The 17,171-nt window shown below is 32.8% G+C and overlaps 1 protein-coding gene across 4 annotated transcripts in view; it reads left to right on the top strand.

The window, feature by feature from the left end:
- Positions 1-17,171, top strand: part of itgb1a (integrin, beta 1a) — a 122,815-nt gene continuing 105,644 nt past the window's right edge. For 3 of the 4 annotated variants that reach the window (XM_061922355.1, XM_061922352.1, XM_061922353.1), the window contains exon 1: positions 15,796-16,064. The gene's annotated coding sequence lies outside the window, so the exon portion shown is untranslated. Of the gene's footprint in view, positions 24-15,795; positions 16,065-17,171 lie in introns of those variants that run through there. The other variant, XM_061922354.1, reaches the window with a different exon arrangement.

The following is a 17,171-nucleotide window of genomic DNA, read 5'->3' as shown; positions in this document are numbered from 1 at the left end:
ACCAGGAGGTTAGCTACACTCAAGTAAGTTTTTTTCATTATTATTATTATTATTATTGTTGTTGTTGTTGTTAAACCAGTACACAAGTGTGGTACAATTGCCCAAAGGAAGTTATCTAGGCTACCAGGAAGTTGGCAACACCCCAAAGTAGTGGTACCAGGAAGTTAGCAAGGCTCCAAGGAAATTAGCAACAACCCAAGTACGTTTATTTATTTATATCTTAATAGACACCTATGCTTGGCAAAAGCAGTGCGATACAAGGTTAGCAAGGCTACTAGGAAGTTAGCCACGCTCCCAGGAAGTTAGTCACACCCACAGAAAAGTTAGCAAGGTTACTAGCCATGCTTACAGGAAGTTAGTCACGCCCCCAGGAAGTTAGCCACGCCAACAGGAAGTTAGCAAGGCTACTAAAAAGTTAGCCAAGCTCCCAGGAGGTTATCCAGGCTACTAGGAGGTTTAGCCACGCCCACAGGAAGTTAGAGGGGCCACATGCAAGTTAGCCACGCCCACAGGAAGTTAGCAAGACTTAAAAACATGACTAGGGTTCCCAGAAGAATGTAGGCGTAATAAAAAATAAAAAAAGGCCATTTTTGTTGATGTATTGGATGCTAACATAGTTTGTGCTATAATACTTCAAAGTACAACGTTTTTAAAAGTCAACATCACTCAGGTGGAGCTGCTCTGTTAGCATAGCTAACTTCCATTTTGCTGCAAGAAGTGCTATTATTATTTCTGTCTTTTACACTTTGTGTTGTGTGTTTGTACCACACACTTCATTTAAAACACACACTTCATTTAGACCACACATGAGTGAAACAACAGCATTGATGAATGAGTGAAACAACAATACTTTAGCATTTTTCTGCCTCGTCGTAGTCAGGTAGCGTTCATAACTTGTTTAGACCCTAAAAGGTGCCAACATACCAAAAAAAATGCAATCGTCTTTGCTTTCGCTGCCCTTAATGTGACTGTGGATCGTTCATAGAGGACAAACAGTATGAACAATACAACTGACTGAATGGTGCTATCCTTACTTTGAGGAACAATGTCTTGTTCACACGCCTTTCTTAGCAGCCATGTTTGATGACATCATCACAATGTCTTTACTAAAGAATAGTTACTTCTCAGCAGGCACAAGACATTGAATCAACGTTAAAACGTATGTTTTTTCATCGTTGTATTTGTGTTGTAGAATATTGGTTGGGAAATGACCAAATTTCAGGGTTCAAATCAACACCAGACCCCAAAATTGTTTAAATGTTATGTTGCTAAAACGTTGTATTTGTGTTGTAGAATATTGGTTGGGAAATGACCAAATTTCAATGGTCGAATCAACATCAGAACCTGACATTGAATCAACATTGGTATGTCGTTTCAATGTTGTATTTGTGTTGTGGAATATTGGTTGGGAAATGACCAAATTTCAATGGTCAAACCAACGTCAGAACCCAACATTGTTTAAATGTTATGTTGCTTCAACGTTGTATTTGTGTTGTGGAATATTGGTTGGGAAATTACCAAATTTCAATGTTCAAACCAACGCCAGAACCCAACATTGTTTAAATGTTATGTTGCTTCAACGTTGTATTTGTGTTGTAGAATATTGGTTGGGAAATGACCAAAATTCAGTGGTCAAATCAACATTAGAACCCAACATTGATTAAATGTTAAAAAGTATGTTGTTTCAACATTAGGTTTGTTTTGTAGCATATTAGTTGGGAAATGACCAAAATTCAATGGTCGAATTAACATCATAACCTGACATTGAATCAACATTGGTATTTTGTTTCAATGTTGTATTTGTGTTGTGGAATATTGGTTGGGAAATGACCAAATTTCAATGGTCAAATCAACGTCAGAACCCAACATTATTTAAATGTTATGTTGCTTCAACGTTGTATTTGTGTTGTAGGATATTGGTTGAAAAATTACCAAAATTCAATGATAAAATCAACGTTACAACCTGACATTCAATAAACGTTGTTATGTTGCTAAAACGTTGTATTTGTGTTGTAGAATATTGGTTGGGAAATTGATAAATTTCAATGGTCAAATTAACATCAGAACCTGACATTGAATCAACGTAGTCATGTTGCTTTAACGTTGTATTTGTGTTGTAGAATATTGGTTGGGAAATGACCAAATTTCAATGGTCAAACCAACGTCAGAACCCAACATTGTTTAAACGTTATGTTGCTGCAACGTTGTATTTTAGTTGTAGAATATTGGTTGGGAAATGACCAAAATTCAATGTTCAAACCAACGTCAGAACCCAACATTTTTTAAACGTTATGTTGCTTCAACGTTGTATTTGTGTTGTAGAATATTGGTTGGGAAATGACCAAATTTCAATGGTCAAATCAACCTCACAACCTGACATTGAATCAAAGTTGTCATGTTACTTCAACATTGTATTTGTGTTGTGGAATATTGGTTGGGAAATGACCAAATTTCAATGGTCAAATCAACGTCAGAACCCAACATTTTTTTAAACGTTATGTTGCTTCAACGTTGTATTTGTGTTGTAGAATATTGGTTGGGAAATGACCAAAATTCAGAGGTCAAATCAACATTAGAACCTGACATTGACTAAATGTTAAAAACTATACTGTTTCAACATTAGGTTGATTTTTTAGCATATTAGTTGGGAAATGACCAAATTTCAATGGTCAAATCAACGTCAAAACCTGACATTGAATCAACATTGGTATGTTGTTTCAATTTTGTACTTGTGTTGTGGAATATTGGTTGGGAAATGACCAAAATTCAGAGGTCAAATCAACATTAGAACCTAACATTTATTAAATGTTAAAAAGTATGTTGTTTCAACATTAGGTTTGTTTTGTAGCATATTAATTGGGAAATGACCAAAATTCCATGGTCAATCAATGTCACAACCTGACATTGATTAATTGTTGTCAAAAAGTATGTTGTTTCAACATTGTTTGTGTTGTAGAATATTGGTTGGGAAATGACCAAATTTCAATGTTCAAACCAACGTCAGAACCCAACATTGTTTAAACGTTATGTTGCTGCAAAGTTGTATTTTAGTTGTAGAATATTGGTTGAAAAATGACCAAATTTCAATGTCAAATCAATGTTGTAACCTGACATTGAATAAACGTTGTTATGTTGCTAAAACGTTGTATTTGTGTTGTAGAATATTGGTTGGGAAATGACCAAATTTCAATGGTCAAACCAACGTCAGAACCCAACATTGTTTAAACGTTATGTTGCTGCAACGTTGTATTTGTGTTGTAGGATATTGGTTGAAAAATTACCAAAATTCAGTGGTCAAGTCAACATCACAACCTGACATTGAATCAACGTTAAAATGTATGTTGCTTCAACGTTGTATTTGTGTTGTAGAATATTGGTTGAAAAATGACCAAATTTTAATGGTCAAATCAACGTCAGAACCCAACATTGTTTAAACGTTATGTTGCTTCAACGTTGTATTTGTGTTGTAGAATATTGGTTGAAAAATGACCAAATTTCAATGGTCGAATCAACATCAGAACCTGACATTGAATCAACATTGGTATGTTGTTTCAATGTTGTATTTGGATTGTGGAATATTGGTTGAAAAATGACCAAATTTTAATGGTCAAACCAACGTCAGAACCCAACATTGTTTAAACGTTATGTTGCTGCAACGTTGTATTTTAGTTGTAGAATATTGGTTGAAAAATGACCAAAATTCAATGGTCAAACCAACATCCCAACCTGACATTGAATCAAAGTTGTCATGTTGTTTCAACGTTGTATTTGTGTTGTAGAATATTGGTTGGGAAATGACCAAATTTCAATGTTCAAACCAACGTCAGAACCCAACATTGTTTAAACGTTATGTTGCTTCAACATTCTATTTGTGTTGTAGAATATTGGTTGAAAAATGACCAAAATTCAATTGTCAAATCAACCTAACAACCTGACATTGAATCAAAGTTGTCATGTTGCTTCAATGTTGTATTTGTGTTGTAGAATATTGGTTGGGAAATGACCAAATTTTAATGGTCAAACCAACGTCAGAACCCAACATTGTTTAAACGTTATGTTGCTGCAACGTTGTATTTTAGTTGTGGAATATTGGTTGAAAAATGACCAAAATTCAATGGTCGAATCAACATCAGAACCTGACATTGAATCAACATTGGTATGTTGTTTCAATGTTGTATTTGTGTTGTAGAATATTGGTTGGGGAATGACCAAATTTTAATGGTCAAACCAACGTCAGAACCCAACATTGTTTAAACGTTATGTTGCTGCAAAGTTGTATTTTAGTTGTAGAATATTGGTTGAAAAATGACCAAATTTCAATGTCAAATCAATGTTGTAACCTGACATTGAATAAACGTTGTTATGTTGCTAAAACGTTGTATTTGTGTTGTAGAATATTGGTTGGGAAATGACCAAATTTCAATGTCAAATCAACATCAGAACCTGACATTGAATCAACGTTGTCATGTTGCTTCAACGTTGTATTTGTGTTGTAGAATATTGGTTGGAAAATTACCAAATTTCAATGGTCAAACCAACGTCAGAACCCAACATTGTTTAAACGTTATGTTGCTGCAACGTTGTATTTGTGAGGTAGGATATTGGTTGAAAAATGACCAAAATTCAGTGGTCAAGTCAACATCACAACCTGACATTGAATCAACGTTAAAATGTATGTTGCTTCAACGTTGTATTTGTGTTGTAGAATATTGGTTGAAAAATGACCAAATTTTAATGGTCAAATCAACGTCAGAACCCAACATTGTTTAAACGTTATGTTGCTTCAACGTTGTATTTGTGTTGTAGAGTATTGGTTGGGAAATGACCAAATTTCAATGGTCGAATCAACATCAGACCCTGACATTGAATCAACATTGGTATGTTGTTTCAATGTTGTATTTGTGTTGTGGAATATTGGTTGGGAAATTACCAAAATTCAATGGTCAAATCAACGTCAGAACCTGACATTGAATCAACATTGTCATGTTGCTTCAATGTTGTATTTGTGTTGTGGAATATTGGTTGGAAAATGACCAAAATTCAGAGGTCAAATCAACATTAGAACCCGACATTGATTAAATGTTAAAAAGTATGTTGTTTCAACATTAGGTTTGTTTTCTAGCATATTAGTTGGGAATAATTGCTGATTGTTGACTGTTGTGTTGTTAGTGTCATAGTGTGTGTAGTTTGGGAAACTGTTTTTATAGCCAATCATGGCACCCACCTGTGGGATGTTCCAAATAAGTGTTTAATGAGCATTCCTCAACTTTATCAGTATTTATTGCCACCTTTCCCGACTTCTTTGTCACGTGTTGCTGGCATCAAATTCTAAAGTTAATGATTATTTGCAAAAAAAAATAAACATCAAATATGTTGTCTTTGTAGCATATTCAACTGAATATGGTTTGAAAAGGATTGGCAAATCATTATATTCTGTTTATATTTACATCTAACACCATTTCCCAACTCACATGGAAACAGGGTTTGTACATTCTGGGTTTCTCTTTCGGTAAAAAAATGTAAAATCCCATTCCCTTTTTTTTAAGGTGGTCTGATATAACGTTTTTAGCTTTCATTATTGTGAGGTTTAGTATTAGTGTTCTTAAAAATAGAGATACCAGCCCCCCCCAGACACATTTCTTTCACTAAATTTGGCCCCCGACTGAAAATAATTGCCCGGGCTCGTCTTAGAACATGGGTGTCAAACTCTGGCCCGCGGGCCAAATCTGGCCCGCCGTGTAATTTAATTTGGCCCTTGAGGCAATATCAATTTATCATTAGAGCTGGCCCCTCGGTGTTATACAGCGTCGGTGCCGCTGTAACACCGCATTCACCGCTAATACTCATACTTGCCAACCCTCCTAATTTTCCCGGTAGACTCCCGAAGTTCAGTGCCCCTCCCGAAAATCTCCCGGGGCAACCATTCTCCCAAATTTCTACCGATTTCCACCTGGACAACTATATTGCATTTAAGGCACTGCCTTTAGCGTTCTCTACAACCTGTCCGCTTTTCCTCCACACTAACAGCGTGTCACATAATATTTGTTGCTTTTACACACACAAGTGAATGCAAGGCATACTTGGTCAACAGCCATACAGGTCACACTGAAGGTGGCCGTATAAACAACTTTAGCACTGTTACAAATATGCGCCACACTGTGAACCCACACCAAACAAGAATGACAAACACATTTCGGGTGAACATCCGCACCGTAACACGACAGAACAAATACCCAGAACCCCTTGCAGCATTAACTCTTCCGGGAAACTTCCAGCAAACTGACCAATAATTAATGTTTTATTCATGCATTTTCTCTTGCTACTTCAAGGCTTGAATTCATTATTGTTATTTTATTTTCAAATTTATTATTTACCTTTGGAAAAAAAATTATATTTACCTCAGGAGATTGCAAATAGAAAAAAAGGCATAGCATTTTTATTTAAATTTTATTTGATATGCCATTGATATTTTTTTTAAATAATTATTATTATTATTTGAAACTGGATTTTGCATGTCACTAAAGTTATATAAGCCGTGCTTGTTCAATATTTAATGCAAAACTTGTTTGGGTCCCTATTAAAAGGTTAATTTGTTCAAATTTTGGCCCACTCTGTATTTGAGTTTGACACCCCTGGTTTAGAGAAATTGCAGCTGCGTTTCTCACTGCTGCCGCTAGATGTCGCAGTAGAGTTATTGTTATTATTATTATTAGGGATATATCCTTGTTTTCTGTACAAGCCACCATTGTCTGAGAAATAAGAATAATGAGACTAATTGGCAGGTGTCAGAGAAATAGGAATAATGAGACTAATTGGCAGGTGTCTGAGAGTGTAATCATGTCATAAATAAACATATTGCAGAAAAAACTACCAACACTAAATACAAATATTCCTCCCTGCAGTGACCAAAGTCGACCACAGGGAGGCTGTAGAGGTTACTTTTTTTTTTTTTTTATATTAAAGTTGAATTGTGTGATAAAAGGCTGCAATTAACTGCAATAAAGGTGCACATAATGCCAGTAAGTTGTGTTGTAAAGTGCAATACTAGGGAGAGTTTTAAATGTCTTTTTAATCAGCCTGATGACGTCAGACTTCCTGTTGTTGATGATGCATCCTTTATCACATCCAGTCTGCTTCTCAGCTACTTTACTGTGTCATGAAGAGTTCACCTGACTTTAATAACACTTCCAATAGTTGGATTGTTCAAAAAAAAAAATCCCTTTCCAACATCCTGGATCATTGAATATCAGGAAGTATAGAGTTTTTTGTTTTTTTTCTGATTTAGCTTTCTGCAGATCTCAGGGGCCTCCCAGCTGCATTCCCTGGTTCTGCAGTCTCTGGGGACTAAACAGGATCCGAGGTCCTTCCGGGGCTTTTGTTTTCTAGCCGAGACGTTTCCCATCAAGTTTGGGAAAATTGCAAAGATGATAATTTTAAGGAAAGAATCATTATCCCGTTGGTTACAACTGAAGTTTTATCGTTTTTCAGGGAAATAAATAGATTTTCTTGCACTAACCTTTTACATGCGTTTTTACACCAGTTAATTTGTGATTCATCTATCGAGAAATTAGTCAGTGATGACGCATACTTTAATTATTTCTGTAATGTTTTCCCGATTTGACCCCTTTTGTATGTTTGGAACATAATGTTTTTTAGTTTTGTATATTCATTAGTATTTAGTTTGCATTAGGGATGCACCGATTAATCGGTAACCGAATATATTCGGCCGAATATGGCAAAAAAAGCCAGATTCGGCCTTCGGTGGAATGAGTTAAAAACAAGGCCGAATAGTGGCGTGTGACGCAATTTTTTGACGCGGTGACGTTGGGATATGTTGTGTACCTGTATAAGTGTATGAGGTTACAAGCACACACTTATTGAGATTTAGTGGGGCCTCTGTTTACATTATTAGCCTGTTGTGTAGGCTACCTGTATAAGTGTATGAGGTTACAAGCACACACTTAATTGAGATTTACTTAAGCCTTCTGTTTACATTATTAGCCTGTTGTGTAGGCTACCTGTATAAGTGTATGAGGTTACAAGCACACACTTATTGAGATTTAGTGGGGCCTCTGTTTACATTATTAGTCTGTTGTGTAGGCTACCTGTATAAGTGTATGAGGTTACAAGCACACACTTATTGAGATTTAGTGGGGCCTCTGTTTACATTATTAGCCTGTTGTGTAGGCTACCTGTATAAGTGTATGAGGTTACAAGCACACACTTAATTGAGATTTACTTAAGCCTTCTGTTTACATTATTAGCCTGTTGTGTAGGCTACCTGTATAAGTGTATGAGGTTACAAGCACACACTTAATTGAGATTTACTTGAGCCTACTGTTTACATTATTAGCATATCTACTGTGGCTAAGCAGACTTTTGCCAAAAGGACAATAATTCATTAGTTGTGGGTTTATCCACTTTAATGCACTTTATTTTTTTCTTGGAATGCATGTTTTATAAATGAAAAACTTTGTGCTTTTTTTGAAAAGCAAAGACTACTGGAATATTAATAAAATGTCGATATTCAATAAAAAAATTACTTTATTTGAAAAACATGTCTAAATATTTATTCTAGGCTATTTATGCAATATTTAAAAAATTGTGAAAAACTGCATTCATTATTCGGCCTTCGGACAAGCGATTAAATTTTATTCGGCTTCGGCTTCGGCCACAAATTTACGTTTCGGTGCATCCCTAGTTTGCATCGTCTTGTCATAACTTTTGTTTATCTATATTATTTATTGATACTAAAATGATCATTATATATTTATTGCTTACACTTGTAAAAGCATTCTGTACACACAAATACATACTTTACACAAATAAATGCACTTAAAAAATAAATAAATAAAAAAGAAATGTTTTATATATATATATATATATATGAATCAGTCCAACAAAATAATACACAATAATACCATAATAATACACTTACTATTACAAAATAAATACACTTCTGATTAAATGTTAAACCACATGTGAACATTAACCTCTGTTTTTTTTATTTAATTATCAGCCTAATATGTTACACTCATGTCTGTTAAATAGTTTGGCTTTATTTTGTGCATATATTGTTTTAATTAAACAGGAACAATGCAAATAGGTTGTTGTTAGCTCGTAATTATATGTCAAATAGTATGGTTAAAGTTACACATGTTGAATATTCCGTTTTGATTATATTATTCAAGAAGATCCAGAATACAGTATAAATGTATATATAAAAATAATGAAGAAAAAAAACATTAAAAATTTAAAATAAAATGGCGAATACATGTTATTTCAAATGTTTCCATCCTTAACGGGAGAGTGACGTAACCCATGTTGACTGGGACAGTAAAGTGATGCAAAAGCGGAACAAGGATGGCATTTTCTTCAAAGTAAAAGCAAGTGCATAAAATAATCGTACATAGAAGGACTAAAAAAAGACTAAATTGTCTGTATTTGTTTTAAAATCTTATTAAAGCACAACCTATTAAACATTAATAAGAGATAATAGGGTAAAATCTCAAATACAAACAGTCGCTTTAGCTTTATTTTGAAACTCGACAAGAGGAATAAACCTTTGAAACATTGTAAAACATGGTTGGTGTTAGCTCGTATTTACATGTAAAATAGTTTGGTTAAAGTAAGACGAGTTAAATATTTTCTATTAAATTATTCTAGAAGATCCAGAATACAGTATGAATGTATGTAAATATAAAACAAAATTCCCAAACCAATTAAAAAATGTACATGAAAAAAAGCTAATTAACGTAACTGCAAATGTGTTTCCATCCATTATGTTAGGATGCCTCTATAAAACAATGTAAAAGTGGAACAGAGATGGCATTTCCTTCAAAGTAAAAGCGAGTGCATAAAAAAATCCTACATAGTTGGACCACAAAAGATTAAATTGTCTGCATTTGTTTTAAAATATTACCTACAACCAGATGTAACATTAATATGAGATAATTCGGGAAAATCTCAAAGGTTTAACTTTAGCTTTATTTTGAAACTCGATAAGAAATAAACAATATAAACATTGTAAAACATGGTTTGTGTTAGATCGTAATCACATGTCAAATAGTATGGTTAAAGTAACACATTTTGAATATATAATTTTGATTAAATTATTGTAGAAGATCCACAATACAGTATAAATGTATGTAAATATAAAATAATCCCCAAATTAATTAAAAAAATGAACATAAAAAAGCGAATTAACGTTATTTCTAACGTTTCCATCCTGTAAAGCGATGTAAAAACGGAACAGGGATGGCATTTCCTTTAAAGTAAAATCGAGTGCATACAATATTCCTACATAGTTGGACCACCAAAGCTTAAATTGTCTTTATTTATTTTAAACTATTAATAAAGTGCAGCCTAATAAAACATTAATCTGGGAAAATTCGCTAAAATCTTAAAGAAAATCTGTCGGTTTAGCTTTATTTTGAAACTTGACAAGGGAAATAAACCCTTGCAAAATTGTAAAACATGGTTTGTGTTAACTTGTAATTATATGTCAAATAGTATGGTTAAAGTAACATAAGTTGAATATTCCGTTTTGATTAAATTATTCTAGAAGATTCAAAATACAGTATAAATGTATGTAAGTATTTAAAAAATCCCCAACCTAATTAAAAAATGAACATAAAAAGCGGATTAACGTTATTTCAAACGTTTCCATCCTGTAAAGTGATGTAAAAACGGAACAGGGATGGCATTTCCTTCAAAGTAAAATCGAGTGCATACAATATTCCTACATAGTTGGACCACCAAAGCTTAAATTGTCTTTATTTATTTTAAACTAGTATTAAAGTGCAGCCTAGTATAACATTAATATGGAAAAATTCAGTAAAATCTCAAAGAAAATCTGTCGCTTTAGCTTTATTTTGAAACTCGACAAGGGAAATAAACCCTTGAAAAATTGTAAAACATGGTTTGTGTTAACTTGTAATTATATGTCAAATAGTATGGTTAAAGTAACATAAGTTGAATATTCCGTTTTGATTAAATTATTTTAGAAGATTCACAATACAGTATAAATGTATGTAAGTATTTAAAAAATCCCCAACCTAATTAAAAAATGAACATAAAAAGCGGATTAACGTTATTTCAAACGTTTCCATCCTGTAAAGCGATGTAAAAACGGAACAGCCATGGCATTTCCTTCAAAGTAAAATCGAGTGCATACAATATTCCTACATACTTGGACCACCAAAGCAAAATTGTCATTATTTATTTTAAACTATTATTAAAGTGCAGCCTAATATAACATTAGTATGGGAAAATTCGGTAACATCTCAAAGAAAATCGATCGCTTCAGCTTTATTTTGAAACTCGACAAGGGAAATAAACCCTTGAAAAATTGTAAAACATGGTTTGTGTTAACTTGTAATTATATGTCAAATAGTATGGTTAAAGTAACATAAGTTGAATATTCCGTTTTGATTAAATTATTTTAGAAGATTCAAAATACAGTATAAACGTATGTAAGTATTTAAAAAATCCCCAAACTAATTAAAAAATTAACATAAAAAACGATTTAACTTTATATCAAAAGTTTCCATCCTGTAAAGCGATGTAAAAACGGAACAGGGATGGCATTTTCTTCAAAGTAAAATCGAGTGCATACAATATTCCTACATACTTGGACCACCAAAGCAAAATTGTCATTATTTATTTTAAACTATTATTAAAGTGCAGCCTAATATAACATTAGTATGGGAAAATTCGGTAACATCTCAAAGAAAATCGATCGCTTCAGCTTTATTTTGAAACTCGACAAGGGAAATAAACCCTTGAAAAATTGTAAAACATGGTTTGTGTTAACTTGTAATTATATGTCAAATAGTATGGTTAAAGTAACATAAGTTGAATATTCCGTTTTGATTAAATTATTTTAGAAGATTCAAAATACAGTATAAACGTATGTAAGTATTTGAAAAATCCCCAAACTAATTAAAAAATGAACATAAAAAACGATTTAACTTTATATCAAAAGTTTCCATCCTGTAAAGCGATGTAAAAACGGAACAGGGATGGCATTTCCTTCAAAGTAAAATCGAGTGCATACAATATTCCTACATAGTTGGACCACCAAAGATTACATTGTCTTTATTTGTCTTAAAATAGTATTAAAGTACAGCCTAATATAACATTAATATGGAAAAATTCAGTAAAATCTCAAAGAAAATCTGTCGCTTTAGCTTTATTCTGAAACTCGACAAGGGAAATAAACCCTTGAAAAATTGTAAAACATGGTTTGTGTTAACTTGTAATTATATGTCAAATAGTATGGTTAAAGTAACACAAGTTGAATATTCCGTTTTGATTAAATTATTTTAGAAGATTCAAAATACAGTATAAACGTATGTAAGTATTTAAAAAATCCCCAAACTAATTAAAAAATTAACATAAAAAACGATTTAACTTTATATCAAAAGTTTCCATCCTGTAAAGCGATGTAAAAACGGAACAGGGATGGCATTTTCTTCAAAGTAAAATCGAGTGCATACAATATTCCTACATAGTTGGACCACCAAAGATTACATTGTCTTTATTTATTTTAAACTATTAATAAAGTACAGCCTAATATAACATTAATATGGGAAAATTCGCTAAAATCTCAAAGAAAATCTGTCGCTTTAGCTTTATTTTGAAACTCGACAAGAGAAATAAACCCTTGCAAAATTGTAAAACATGGTTTGTGTTAACTTGTAATTATATGTCAAATAGTATGGTTAAAGTAACATAAGTTGAATATTCCGTTTTGATTAAATTATTCTAGAAGATTCAAAATACAGTATAAACGTATGTAAGTATTTAAAAAAATCCCCAACCTAATTAAAAAATTAACATAAAAAGCGAATTAACGTTATTTCAAACGTTTCCATCCTGTAAAGCGATGTAAAAACGGAACAGCGATGGCATTTCTTTCAAAGTAAAATCGAGTGCATACAATATTCCTACATACTTGGACCACCAAAGCTTAAATTGTCTTTATTTATTTTAAACTAGTATTAGAGTAAAGCCTAATATAACATTAATATGGGAAAATTTGGTAAAATCTCAAAGAAAATCGGTCGCTTTAGCTTTATTTTGAAACTCAACAAGAGAAATAAACCCTTGAAAAATTGTAAAACATGGTTTGTGTTAACTTGTAATTATATGTCAAATAGTATGGTTAAAGTAACATAAGTTGAATATTCCGTTTTGATTAAATTATTTTAGAAGATTCAAAATACAGTATAAACGTATGTAAGTATTTTAAAAAATCCCCAACCTAATTAAAAAATTAACATAAAAAGCGAATTAACGTTATTTCAAACGTTTCCATCCTGTAAAGCGATGTAAAAACGGAACAGCGATGGCATTTCTTTCAAAGTAAAATCGAGTGCATACACTATTCCTACATACTTGGACCACCAAAGCTTAAATTGTCTTTATTTATTTTAAACTAGTATTAAAGTGCAGCCTAGTATAACATTAATATGGAAAAATTCAGTAAAATCTCAAAGAAAATCTGTCGCTTTAGCTTTATTTTGAAACTTGATAAGAGAAATAAACCCTTGCAAAATTGTAAAACATGGTTTGTTAACTTGTAATTATATGTCAAATAGTATGGTTAAAGTAACATAAGTTGAATATTCCGTTTTGATTAAATTATTCTAGAAGATTCAAAATACAGGATAAATGTATGTAAGTGTTTTAAAAAATCCCCAACCTAATTAAAAAATGAACATAAAAAGCGAATTAACGTTCTTTCAAACGTTTCCATCCTGTAAAGCGATGTAAAAACGGAACAGCGATGGCATTTCCTTCAAAGTAAAATCGAGTGCATACAATATTCCTACATAGTTGGACCACCAAAGCTTAAATTGTCTTTATTTATTTTAAACTAGTGTTAAAGTGCAGCCTAATATAACATTAATATGGGAAAATTCGCTAAAATCTTAAAGAAAATCTGTCGCTTTAGCTTTATTTTGAAACTTGACAAGAGAAATAAACCCTTGAAAAATTGTAAAACAGGGTTTGTGTTAACTTGTAATTATATGTCAAATAGTATGGTTAAAGTAACATAGGTTGAATATTCCGTTTTGATTAAATTATTCTAGAAGATTCAAAATACAGGATAAATGTATGTAAGTGTTTTAAAAAATCCCCAACCTAATTAAAAAATGAACATAAAAAGCGAATTAACGTTCTTTCAAACGTTTCCATCCTGTAAAGCGATGTAAAAACGGAACAGCGATGGCATTTCCTTCAAAGTAAAATCGAGTGCATACAATATTCCTACATAGTTGGACCACCAAAGCTTAAATTGTCTTTATTTATTTTAAACTAGTATTAAAGTGCAGCCTAATATAACATTAATATGGAAAAATTCAGTAAAATCTCAAAGAAAATCTGTCACTTTAGCTTTATTTTGAAACTTGACAGGGGAAATAAACCCCTGCAAAATTGTAAAACATGGTTTGTGTTAACTTGTAATTATATGTCAAATAGTATGGTTAAAGTAACATAAGTTGAATAATCCGTTTTGATTAAATCATTTTAGAAGATTCAAAATACAGTATAAATGTATGTAAGTATTTTTAAAAATCCCCAACCTAATTAAAAAATGAACATAAAAAGCGAATTAACGTTATTTCAAACGTTTCCATCCTGTAAAGCGATGTAAAAACGGAACAGCGATGGCATTTCCTTCAAAGTAAAATCGAGTGCATACAATATTCCTACATACTTGGACCACCAAAGCTTAAATTGTCTTTATTTATTTTAAACTAGTATTAAAGTGCAGCCTAGTATAACATTAATATGGAAAAATTCAGTAAAATCTCAAAGAAAATCTGTCGCTTTAGCTTTATTTTGAAACTTGATAAGAGAAATAAACCCTTGCAAAATTGTAAAACATGGTTTGTGTTAACTTGTAATTATATGTCAAATAGTATGGTTAAAGTAACACAAGTTGAATATTCCGTTTTGATTAAATTATTTTAGAAGATTCAAAATACAGTATAAACCTATGTAAGTATTTGAAAAATCCCCAAACTAATTAAAAAATGAACATAAAAAACGATTTAACTTTATATCAAAAGTTTCCATCCTGTAAAGCGATGTAAAAACGGAACAGGGATGGCATTTCCTTCAAAGTAAAATCGAGTGCATACACTATTCCTACATAGTTGGACCACCAAAGATTACATTGTCTTTATTTGTCTTAAAATAGTATTAAAGTACAGCCTAATATAACATTAATATGGGAAAATTCGCTAAAATCTCAAAGAAAATCTGTCGCTTTAGCTTTATTTTGAAACTCGACAAGAGAAATAAACCCTTGCAAAATTGTAAAACATGGTTTGTGTTAACTTGTAATTATATGTCAAATAGTATGGTTAAAGTAACACAAGTTGAATATTCCGTTTTGATTAAAATATTCTAGAAGATTCAAAATACAGTATGAATGTATGTCCATATTTAAAAAAATCCCCAAACTAATTAAAAAATGAACATAAAAAGCGAATTAATGTTCTTTCAAATGTTTCCATCCTTAATGGGAGAGTGACTGTAAAAGCGGAACAGGGTTGGCATTCCATTCAAAGTAAAAGCGAGTGCATAAAATAATCCTACATAGTTGGACCAAAAAGATGCCAAGTAGTGTGTATTTGTTTTGAAATTCTACTAAAGTTCAACCCAATATAATATTAATTTGAGAGAATTCGGTAAAATCTCATAGACAAACAGTCGCTTTAGTTTTATTTTGAAACTCGACAAGGGAAATAACCCCTTGAAAACATTTCTCCTGTCATGTCATTTAAGCAGCAGTGTGCGTCGGACTCCGACTGAGGAGGTCTTCGTGTGATCTTGTCCCACAGAAATAACTCGCTGGATATTATTTCACTCCTTGTTTTTTTTTACAAATATTTATTCACGCTGGATGTAATGAGCTGCTGTGGAAGTCTGCGGTGACGTTTTTTCCCCCTCCGGAGGAAAGTGGTGCGGTGCCAGCAGGGCAGCGAGTTGCCGCCGCTACTTCACACGATCTTCTTGGGTCAGCAATCACAAACTCCACGGAAAAGGTAAACTATTTATAAAAAAAAAATATTGGATTCATATAAAACATAATTTCTTTAATTACATTTATTAACATTTGTGGTGGATTTCTGTTTTATAATTTGGAAATTTATTTCTACTTTTTTTTTTTTTACTAACCACAGTATTTATATATATTGTTAATCTATAAGATGAATATAAGTTAAAAAATACCAATAATAATTTTATCTTAAAAAACACAATAATTTGTTCTTTCTTAACCTTGCCATTTATTTAAAGGCCTACTGAAATGAGATATTGTTATTTAAACGGGGATAGCAGCTCCATTCTATGTGTCATACTTGATCATTTCGCGATATTGCCATATTTTTGCTGAAAGGATTTAGTAGAGAACATCGACGATAAAGTTCGCAACTTTTTGTCAATAATAAAAAAGCCTGTACCGGAAGTAGCAGACGATGTGCGCGTGATGTCACGGGTTGTGGATCTCCTCACATCTGAACATTGTTTACAATCATGGCCACCAGCAGCGAGAGCGATTCGGACCGAGAAAGCGACGATTTTTGCTAAAAGGATTTAGTAGAGAACATCGACGATAAAGTTCGCAACTTTTGGTCAATAATAAAAAAGCCTTGCCTGTACCGGAAGTAGCAGACGATGTGCGTGTGACGTCAAGGGTTGTGGAGCTCCTCACATCCTCACATTGTTTACAATCATGGCCACCAGCAGCGAGAGCGATTCGGACCGAGAAAGCGACGATTTTTGCTAAAAGGATTTAGTAGAGAACATCCACGATAAAGTTCGCAACTTTTGGTCAATAATAAAAAAGCCTTACCTGTACCGGAAGTAGCAGACGATGTGCGTGTGACGTCACGGGTTGTGGAGCTCCTCACATCCTCACATTGTTTACAATCATGGCCACCGGCAGCGAGAGCGATTTGGACCGAGAAAGCGACGATTTTTGCTAAAAGGATTTAGTAGAGAACATCGACGATAAAGTTCGCAACTTTTGGTCGCTAATAAAAAAGCCTTGCCTGTACCGGAAGTAGCAGACGATGTGCGTGTGACGTCAAGGGTTGTGGAGCTCCTCACATCCTCACATTGTTTACAATCATGGCCACCAGCAGCGAGAG

This window comes from Nerophis ophidion, linkage group LG15 (genome assembly GCF_033978795.1).
Source record: "Nerophis ophidion isolate RoL-2023_Sa linkage group LG15, RoL_Noph_v1.0, whole genome shotgun sequence".
NCBI classification, from domain to species: domain Eukaryota; kingdom Metazoa; phylum Chordata; class Actinopteri; order Syngnathiformes; family Syngnathidae; genus Nerophis; species Nerophis ophidion.
Note: the sequence above shows the minus strand (reverse complement) of the source record. Positions and strands in the feature narration are given on the sequence as shown.